The sequence below is a fragment of the Sabethes cyaneus genome, chromosome 2, assembly GCF_943734655.1.
Source record: "Sabethes cyaneus chromosome 2, idSabCyanKW18_F2, whole genome shotgun sequence".
NCBI lineage: Eukaryota > Metazoa > Arthropoda > Insecta > Diptera > Culicidae > Sabethes > Sabethes cyaneus.
The window spans coordinates 146,944,736-146,955,584 of record NC_071354.1 but is presented as its reverse complement, the minus strand read 5'-3'; positions in this window follow the sequence as shown (position 1 = coordinate 146,955,584).

The window sequence follows — 10,849 nt, the reverse complement described above, 5'->3', positions numbered from 1 at the left end:
TATTTTAGTTCTTATGAATTTACAGCGCATTTCCGGTTCACACCCGGTTGCGCACAAAGAGCGCTCTTTGTATAGCACTCGATGTGAATCGGGAGTGTACCGCAATTACACAAGATAGATCAACACTTAATTCAACAATCAACAACCTTGTCTGATTCTCCTTCTGTGACTGCAGTATTTGGGAGCCGGGACTACACACATTTATACACACAATTTAGGAACTAAGTTGATTTCAAACCTGTCAATATATACTAAATTGTTCAATTAACAACTACCGTAGAGATGGTTTAGTTACAATGAAACCTAATTTTACTGGAAGTGCATGCACTTTGGCACAATCTCACCCCTTCTAGGGGGTGACATTGTGCCAAAAACATAAAGTTAGGCTAAAAACCTAAACAGTGAACATTAGCATGTTTTTAAACAATACACATAAATATCAGTATAAAGTAGTTCACATGGGGCCGTACATGAACTAAGTGGACTATTAGAGGCAGGAGGTCGGCCAAAAACAACGCATCATACAAAAAGTATGAACGAAAATAACCTGGAGAGGTCTGAAATAACTAAAAATGAGTTCGTAGTCAATGGATAGCCTTTATATAGCCAGTAGCGTTTCTAGGGTTAACAAGGGGGAGATATATGAAGGGGTGTATTCTAAGGGGGCATACCTATTTGATCATTTAACAAAAGTGACCATTACTTCGTTCGAGAACCCGTGGCCGCAGAACATGTGGCCTATACCACCCCCCTCCCCCCTGCTTAAAACTGGCAGTTTATACACGGTATAATATATTTGTCTTATATTAGAGTGTTTATTCAAAGTATCTGAAATTTCCAGAGAAAAAGTAAAAATTAGTTTAAATTATTTAGCAGACCTATGATGCTGTTTGCTCCAAAATGGATGATCTAATCTAATCTGTCAAAATGATGTGCTCAGTAGTAAAGAATGTGAGTGTGCTGGTGTTTCCTGACGTATTTTTGTTGTATATGTGAAATCCACAAATTGGATCGATCATTATGGCTTGGCACAATCTCATCCCCGTGAAGCTCGAAAAGTACAAAGTTTCGAAAAATATTATTTTCGTAATCAAAACTTATCCAACGCATAATAACCTTTCAATACATTGTAAATGATTAGTTTATATACCTTCAAGATAGCAAGTTGATGCGATTTCTTGTTTGGGTTGGTTTATGCGGGACATTTTTTACAAGCGTTATTTCCGAGTATTTTTGATCGCGAACTTTGAAACCCTGGTTAGGCTAAATAGTTTGCAATATTATCTGTGTTCCATTCTAAGTTATGAATAAATATGTTATGTTCATCATAATTTTGAATTTAGGTCACCAGTTTCTTTAGATATAATAAATTTTCACAAATAAACATTTTTGGTTTTTGGCACAATCTCACCCCGGATGGCGGTAATTTTAAACTCTATTTGTTAAACGAAAAGGTCTAACACAAGTTTTTACCGGGAGAATAATCTTCCCATCGTGTGTGTAAATTAAGATGTAAACTCCAGGGAGTAGTTCTAGGAGGTCGTTTGTGACTGTGACGAAAAGCAATGGTCCAAGATGACTTCCCTGAAGCACACTAGACCATACCGGGAACGAAACTGACTTGCTCTTGTCATTCTTGACATATTGCGATCGTTTCTTTAGATAATCGCTTAGATTTATACCACTTATTCCACCTTATATTTATACCACTTATTCCACACTTTGGGAGCAATGATGTGATCGCATCTATATTTATTACGTCAAAATCCTTAGACATATCTGTATTCTATCTAAATTGTATCTACTTGCCATCCATCCACCATCCATCGTGCAGTTCTCGTTTAATTTAGGTTCAAATTCCGCTAAATTAGTTACCGTTGAGCATCTTTCAAAGAAACTGTGTTGAAGAATTGAAATTTTTGGTTCAATCACACGATACAAATGCTCATGAATCATGGGTTTGATGTTTGAACATTTTCGGTATGGCCGAGAGAATGGCAATTCCTCTGTAATTTTCAACCAGTAACTTAGAACCTTTTTTATGAATTGGTATGATGTGCGATATTTTCCATAGCTTTAGAAATAAACCTATTGCGAAAGACACACTGAATAAGCTATGTAATGGAACTAAGAAGCCCTCCATACGCATTTTTAACACAGAGTTTTGAATTCCATCTGGTCCACTGCTTTTAGATATATCTAGAGCCGAAATCACATTACGGACATACGACAACGATAGTTTAAATGTAGCAAAAGTTGACTCTAACGATGGAGCTGCAATGGAGTATCCTGTTCGCTGATCATTATTACCATGGGCTCCTATCACAGGTCTATACATTGCTTCCCTGGGCGACCTGGGAGATCTTGATGCCTCGTGGCGAACAATTGTTGTAGGGTAAAAGCACCAGTTTTGGCCATAGTTTGTCCAACATTCCCCGTTATCGATCATGTTCCATCAAAACCGACTAAACTAAATATGTTTAATATCATCAATAGGTAATTTCCGCTGTAATATTCATACTGTATTAGTTGATGTGAGGAAAATATACTTTTTTGTTTTAATTTTTATCAAATGAAAAATCTCTGATGGGTTCCTATTTTGGCCATATTGTTCTAGCATTCGCCACTCTGTGTTCCTATTTTGGCCACCCTGCAGAAAAAGTGTTGCAAAATATGATAAATGCACCAGGTAATCTATTTTACTGAATTAGTCATCTTTTGACGTAGGACTACGTCTTTGTTTACTATACTGGGACTGGGTAGCACTTTTTGAAAACGAAAATAGAAGTGTAACGTTTGAATGAAAGATTTCAAATGCTAATAACTACTAAACTACTGAGCACAACTGAACAATTTATATGTCGTTGGATAGATAAAATGACCAGCAATTTTATAGAGGGGTAAGAGAGCAATATTAAGGAGGGCGTGAAAGGGGGGGCTCCTATACAAATGAAACATAAATTTCCTCAAAACTAAAGAACTAATCAAGCAAATGGAACCAAATTTGGCAAGTAGGGGTTTTAGAAGGCAAAAATTGGTTCTATGGTGAATTGAGACCCCTCCCCTCTTTAGGAAGGGGGGATTCCACACGAATAATATACAAATTTTCTTATAATTCGAGAACTAATCAAGCGAAGGGAATCATATTTGGCATGTGGGGGTTTTTAATGGTAAGAATTTTTTCTATTGTGTATTGAGACCCCTTCCCTTCTAAGATGGGGGGTTCCCATACAAATGAAATACAAATTTCTTCTTAACTTTAGAACCCATCAAGCAAAAAGCAAAGTCTGGGTCTAATTCCGTAATCGAAATTTGAGGTCAAATTTTTATACGACAGACTTCGCAACCAGCTGTTAGAATACAGGACAGTGCGGGGTCAGTGCTACGATCCTATTGACTCTAACAGCCTCTCCCAGCCGAGATCCAAACATACGACGATTGGCTTATTAGACCAGCGTCTTACCTCGAGGCCAACTGTGAGGTTCATCAAGCAAGTGGAACCAAATTTGGCATGTGGGGGTTTCAGTAGGTAGTAGAAAGATTTGTTTTCTATGGTGAACTGAGACCTCTCTTCTCTTTAGGAGGGGGGCTCCCATACATATAATATACAAATTTCCTCATAACTCTAGAACTAATCAAGCATCAAGAACCAGATTTGGCATATGGGGGTTTTTGGAGGCATGCATTTATTTTATTGATGGTGATGGATGGTTTATGATGGTCTGTGGGCTGGTCGTTCATTACTATTTTAACCTTAAAGAAATCTCTATGTCTCAATGGTTGCAGGCGTTGTGCTTATGAACCCCCATCCACGTATTTTCAAAACAATCATTGCATTCAATGAAGAATTAAATCTGAACATTTCGCTCTTCTCTTTTAAACATCCACTTAAACAATGATTCTTATGTACATACATATGCCAGAAATGATGTTTACATTAGTCTTTGATCTAATGATCTGATATAGTCCTACGTCATCCTTTCGCACAACCCTTAGGGCTGTATACCTTGTAGTTTTTAATACAAAATTGCATCGTACCAGTATTGGAACCGGATATTTAACCCTTTCTTTAACGTCCTCATTACTTTCGCAAGACTTACAAATTGGTTTTCTAGAAAAAATAACAAAACGACAGTTATTTTTCTCTTTTCAGTGAAGCTTAGTAGAAATTATTCGACACGATTCTGTTGCATTTTGTACAACGTATGTAAAAATTTAACTTTAATATCCATTCCCTGAATTCTGGAATGGATAAAATATTTTTCTGATATACTCGCTAAAATTATGAGTGGTCATCCAGCCGCGTTCGCTTTGACCAAGTCCCCATGTAGAGGGAAAGGCTAGCAACTTCTTTCCTAATACGCTGTCCTGGGAGTATAATCAACGGGTCTGCGACTTGGCCGGAAGCTCTAAATGAAAACATAACGGTTATGTTCTGTTTACCACTCGCTTGCTCTACCTCGTAAACGTTACGGAAACCTTTTTACGCAATGACTTCGCGACTCTTTGGGTGAAGATAAAACGACGTTTCCTCGCCGTTAAATACACGCGTCGGACATTATATTTGTGGTACCTTCTAAGTCCATTCACCTGGAAATTTCCTCGAACCATTTTCTTATGTCAGCTTCGCTAACTCGGGCACTAGCTGATGTCACAGCTTCAGGAGTCCGAATTGACAGTTGTGAATGACGTTTCATGAAATACGAGAACCATTTCCTGCCTAACGTATACGAATGTTAACAGGAAATGTGAATATTTTACACAATGTGGAATTTACCAGGACAATTGTTTTTGAATGAAGTATCACGGGGGTTTTCATTTAGAAAATCCTTCACTTTGTACAACAAAGTACGGCGCTGTACTGGAAAACCGCGTCGTTGCATTTCAATGAGCCAGGCAACAATCTTTTCATCTTCCGTCTGGGAAAGTACCGTTCCGGGACCCTGGGTTGTGTTTTTCTGCCACTTTCCATTCATGCGGTATCGAATTGTAGACCTCGGAATACCGTATTTTTTGCAGGCCGCGTCTACCGAAGTTGTTGATGTATCCTGTATACAGGACTTAAGGCGGAACCGAAAGTGGCTCACGTTATTGTGTTAGTGCGACAAATACTGTACTGTACATCTCATGTGTTCGTTAAAATTCTAAACGTTTATTTGAATATTGCATTAGTATTGGTAATATATGTCAAATAGCGGAGCTTGCAAACATAAACAGCTGATTCGCAGCCAACCGCACTGACCACAAACATCCCGAAAAAGGGTTTGTTTTCTTTATCAAGGCATTCCGATTCAATCAAAATTAACAGCAGCAACTGAATAATGCGTAGGATCACTAGGATGTTTAATTAATCCGCTTGAATCGGATTGCGTTTTTGATTCCTGCGTTTGCGTTTTGTTTGTTTACTTCACTCTAAGCTCATCGATGCGGCGAAAGTTGAAAGCTCTTTAAAAGCTCATTGATGTGACGAAAGTTTGATACTGTGTTGCTGCTTTTTCGGAAATCGCTAGTTCAACGAAATATGTGCGTAACCAAATATCTATTAACTAATTCTAAATTATACATTGGTCGCTTTTATGAACACGTAATGATCGAGCCCAGATAACACAAAATCGTAATAGAAAGTTCACATTAAATCGTTTTCATGTCAATTTCATATTGGAATTGTATAATGATTAGAGTATGTCAAATCGAAGTGAACAATAAGTTGTTTTGCAATCGTGCGTGTCTTCATATACAATTTATGACTGTGAATTATAAAGCAGTATAGACGATTGCACTATTTGATTATATCTTAATCATATATTCAGGAGTATTTAGTTGCGTGTTATAAAAACTACGCAAAATAGAATTACAAATAATTGTCAAAGCGTTCGCACGTATATCGCCTCCACTTTGGTACATATATGTTCTTATATGGCGTGAAATATAACTTTTTCGTTCAGATATGATCTCGTATATCTCAGTTGCAATAGAGATATACAAACCAAATGGTTTACTGGGATATATTCAGTTAAATTTATTTTCCATTAGCAATTATGTTTTGCTGAGCATTTATTGATACATAGCAGATCGATAAATTGAATTACAAGTTTTAGGAAATTATAACAGCGCTGGCAGCACTGATTACGTGGCGAAAGCGTGCTTTGCCAATACAGATGCATTTTTAAAGCGCAAAACAATACATGCTTCGAATGGTAGCCATTTATCCAGCCATCTTTGAGCCACTTTTGGTTTCCCCTTAAATGTACTTTCTTTATATGCCTGACTGGCAATGTTTTTGGATGAAGCTATCGAATCGTATGCAATCTTCAACAAAAATATCCAATGATCAGTCACCTTATTCATGAATCAATCAATATAGCACTTACTATCTTCCAGTGGTAAAAACGGAATAATTGTTGAACCACAATCAAAATTTCAGAACTAAATAACGTATGGCGAAAACGAGCACGTGAAGCTTGAAATCGGTTTGACAGATGGCCAAAAGCGGAACAGTGAATGCTTTTGGCCTCCTATGATTAAACATCTTTTTTTTTTAAGAAAAAAGACTATTTTATGTTTATTAAATGATCGAAATGATTCGAGAAATAACCCATTATACCAGGTGTGAAAACCAATGAAAAATAAATAATTTTGGATAAAAGTTATGATGTATTGAAAATTGCTTTCATACTATGCTGACAATAGATTATGTGGGAATTTAGTAGAGGTCAATTTTTTTCTGCTTTCCTCATGCATTAGTTTTTACGCAAATTATTTGGAGAAGTATCAAAAATTTGATTTAGTTTAGATTAAAGTTGTGCTATTAACCATATAATTTCACAATTAACAGCTAAACTCAAGTATAGCCAAAACGGGTACTATGGCTAAAACCGGTGTTTCTGCCCTATACTACTCCAGCTGCTCATGAAACGTTTCCTTCTCGTTGTCAAATTTACCTTTGGCTGGGTGGGCAGTGCAGTTGTTCGTTACAGGCTCACTAGGATGATGAAACGATTTTCCGCCTTGGAGTAAAATCAACGTCAACAGCTGCGCCTGACATGAGAACAGACTTTCAAGTCTGGAAAGGCTATTCCTCGTACCATCATTCAGCTTTCGCATGAGTGTTCTCTTCCCTGTTAGCGTACAAGCTTGGTTTTCATCGGGGTTGGTTATTCAATTCAATTGCACTATCTCCGTTGGTTTCACGAGGGATAGTTAAGCGACCCAGTGGACTCTCGGGTTACGTAGTTACACTTTACCAATAGTTGAATCCGCAAATTCCGCACGAATTTAACTCTACTTCGAAGCACAAAATCGTGTTTGCTGAGTACATCCAGAAGAGAATATTATTGCCGTAGCCGTCAATATGTTGATAAGGACTGTGAATTGTTGATCGATCATCGTTTTCCGTAATTGAGATTGTGTTTTTTGACCGCATGGATGTAATTTTACAACAGATTAACTTAATCTAAAATCATATAAAATAAGGCTTGTTTAAGAATTGAAGTCCTATAACCTGCCTTAGCGTTGATTTTTTGTGCGTGTTATTCGCATTTTCAACAAAAAAGTATGTTAAGCAACGAAGCTCATTTCTGGTTGAATGTATATGTCAATAAACAAAAGTATACAAACAAATAAATGGTTGGTAAACGGTTGGATAATGCGGAATATAGACCCCATAGTGGTCGTTAGCCTCTTATCCAGCAACTCCGATCCCGACCTCCTCGTGGTACCAGCCGGAATACGAGCAACCTTAGCGGAGATCGGGTAACCAACCCCGGTGGAAACTAAGGTCGTATACTAACCGGAAAGGAGGTATAGTGAGTCTCGGCACTATAAGATGGCAGCCCCATCGCGAGACTCGGTAGTGTTGCCCCAGTACGACTACACACCTAAATTAAACTTAAACTAACAACATTCAAGCATATTCGGAGCGGAATATTCGGCATCGATCTAGGCGACGGAACAAGGACGACGAATGGAGATTCGGGACTTGGAACTGCAGATCGCTAAATTTCGCAGGTTGCGAGCGGGTGCTGATTGAACAGCTGGAACCCCGCAAACTCGGCATCGTAGCTCTGCAGGAAATCTGTCGTAAAGGAGAGAAGGTATGGAAGATCCGTGGCGGAAAGGCCCAGTTTTACCAGAGCGGTGGCGCTACCAACGAACTGGGAACGGGCTTTGTAGTGCTGGGCGGAATGCAGGATCGCGTGATAGATTGGAAGACGATTAACGAGAGAATGTGTGTATTGAGGATAAAGAGCCGTTTCTTCAATTATAGCATCATTAACGTGCACTGCCCGCACGAAGGTAGACCCGGCGATGAGAAAGAAGCGTTCTACGCGAGGCTGGAGGCAACGTACGACAGCTGCTCGTTACGGGACATCAGATCGTCATCGGGGATATGAACGCCCAGGTCGGTAGGGAAGAAATGTATAGACCGGTGCTAGGACCCCATAGCCTGCACACCGACACAAACGATAACGGCCAACGATGTATAAACTTCGCAGCTTCCCGAGGCCTGGTGATCCGAAGCACCTTTTTCCCGCGCAAGGATATCCACAAAGCCACCTGGAGATCACCTGACCAACGTACAATGAACCAAATTGACCACGTTCTCATAGAGGGCCGGTTTTTCTCTAACATCACGAACGTACGCTCCCGTCGGGGTGCGGATATTGATTCTGACCATTACCTAGTAGCAGTACATGTGCTCTCAAAACTGTCCACCGTATACCGGACACGTCAAAGCCGCCCTCCTCGGCTGAACATCAGACAGCTAGATAACCCACAAGCTGCCGAGAACTACGCGCGAGTACTGAATGAGGCACTGCCTTCTTCCGAGGAGTTAGGTGCTTCAAACCTCGAAGACGGTTGGGGCAGAATACGCTCTGCCATCGGAGAGGTACTAGGTATTGAGCCTCGGAGTACACAAAATGATTGGTTTGATGGGGAATGCCAATAAGCGGTGGAAGAGAAAAAAAATGCTTGGAAAAATTATCTAAGTATTGCCACTAGAGAGAACCTGGCCAAATACCGACGAGCTACGAACCAGTTGACCACGATCCTGAGGAGAAAAAAGCGCCAAAAGGAGGACAGAAATCGTGAAGAATTAGAGCAACAATTCCGAGCTAATGACACACGCAAGTTTTATGAGAAGGTGAACCAAACTCGGAAGGGCCACACACCGAAACCTGACATGTGTAGGGACGAGGGAGGGAATCTAATTACAAACGACAGCGAGGTGGTCGACAGGTGGAAGCAGTTCTTCGATGAACACCTCAATGGCGAAGTTGCAGAAGGAGGAGGAACGGAAATTAACCTAGGAGCGCCCATGGAAGATAGTGACGTCCTAGCACCTGATCTCCAAGAAGTCAAACTAGAAATCAGGCTGCTGAAGACCAATAAAGCCGCTGGGAAGGACCGCCTACCGGCAGAGCTTTATAAACATGGCGGAGAAACGCTAGCAAAGACTCTACACTGGGTTATTTCGAGGATTTGGGAGGAGGAAAAGCTACCGGAGGAATGGATGGAAGGAGTGGTTTGTCCCATCTACAAAAAGGGTGCTGCAACTATCGTGATATTACGCTGGTAAACGCCGCCTACAAGGTACTCTCCCAGATCCTGTTACGCCGGCTGTCACCGATAGCACGAGGCTTCGTAGGGAATTATCAGGCGGGTTTCATGGGGGCTCGCGCAACTACGGATCAAATTTTTACTATCCGACAGATCTTGCAGAAATGTCGGGAGTACAACGTGTCCACGCATCACATCTTTATTGATTTCAAAGCAGCATACGATACAGTCGATCGAGACAAGCTATGGAAGATAATGCACGAATACGGTTTTCCGGACAAACTGACGCGACTGATCAGAGCTACATTGGATCGAGTGATGTGTTTCGTACGCATCTCTGGGACACTCTCGAGTCCCTTCGAGACGCGACGAGGGTTGAGACAAGGTGACGGTCTATCCTGCATGCTGTTCAACATCGCTCTTGAGGGGGTGATCCGACGAGCGGGCATCGAAACGAGAGGCACGATTTTTACCAAGAGTAGCCAACTTCTAGGCTTTGCAGATGACTTCGATATCATTGCCAGGAACTTTGCGACGGCGGAGGCAATCTACGCCAGACTGAAAGCGGAGTCTAGAAGAATTGGGCTAAAAATAAATGCGTCGAAGACCAAATACATGAAAGGAAGAGGCTCAAAGGAAACAAATGCGCGCCTCCCACGGACGGTAACCGTTGACGGCGACGAACTAGAAGTGGTAGAGCAGTTCGTGTATTTGGGATCGTTGGTGACCGCGGACAACAACACTAGTAAGGAGATCCAGCGACGCATCCAAGCGGGAAAACGCTACGATCAGGAAGCATACGCCACCGCACGAAGCTAACAATGTACAAAACCATTATTAAACCGGTAGTTCTTTATGGACTTGAAGCCGTGACGCTGCTTACGGAGGACATAAGCGCCCTTGCCGTGTTTGAGCGGAAAGTGCTGCGGACGATATTTGGCGGAGTACAAACTGAAAGCGGAGAGCGGCGGAGGCGTATGAATCACGAGCTACAGACACTGCTTGGGGAGACTCCCATCGTACATCTAGCGAAAGTTAGCAGGCTACGGTGGGCCGGACACGTCGTAAGGATGCCGGACGACAGTGCGATGAAAATAGTTCTCTTCAACAAGCCCACCGGCACCAGGAACATGGGGGCTCAACGTGCACGATGGCTCGACCAGGTCGAAAGCGATTTGCTACTTCTGAGACGACTAGGAAATTGGCGACGAGTGGCCCAAGACCGAGTTGAATGGAGACGAGTTTTGCGAGGCAGCCCCGGATGACCAAGAAAGAATCCCGCAATAAT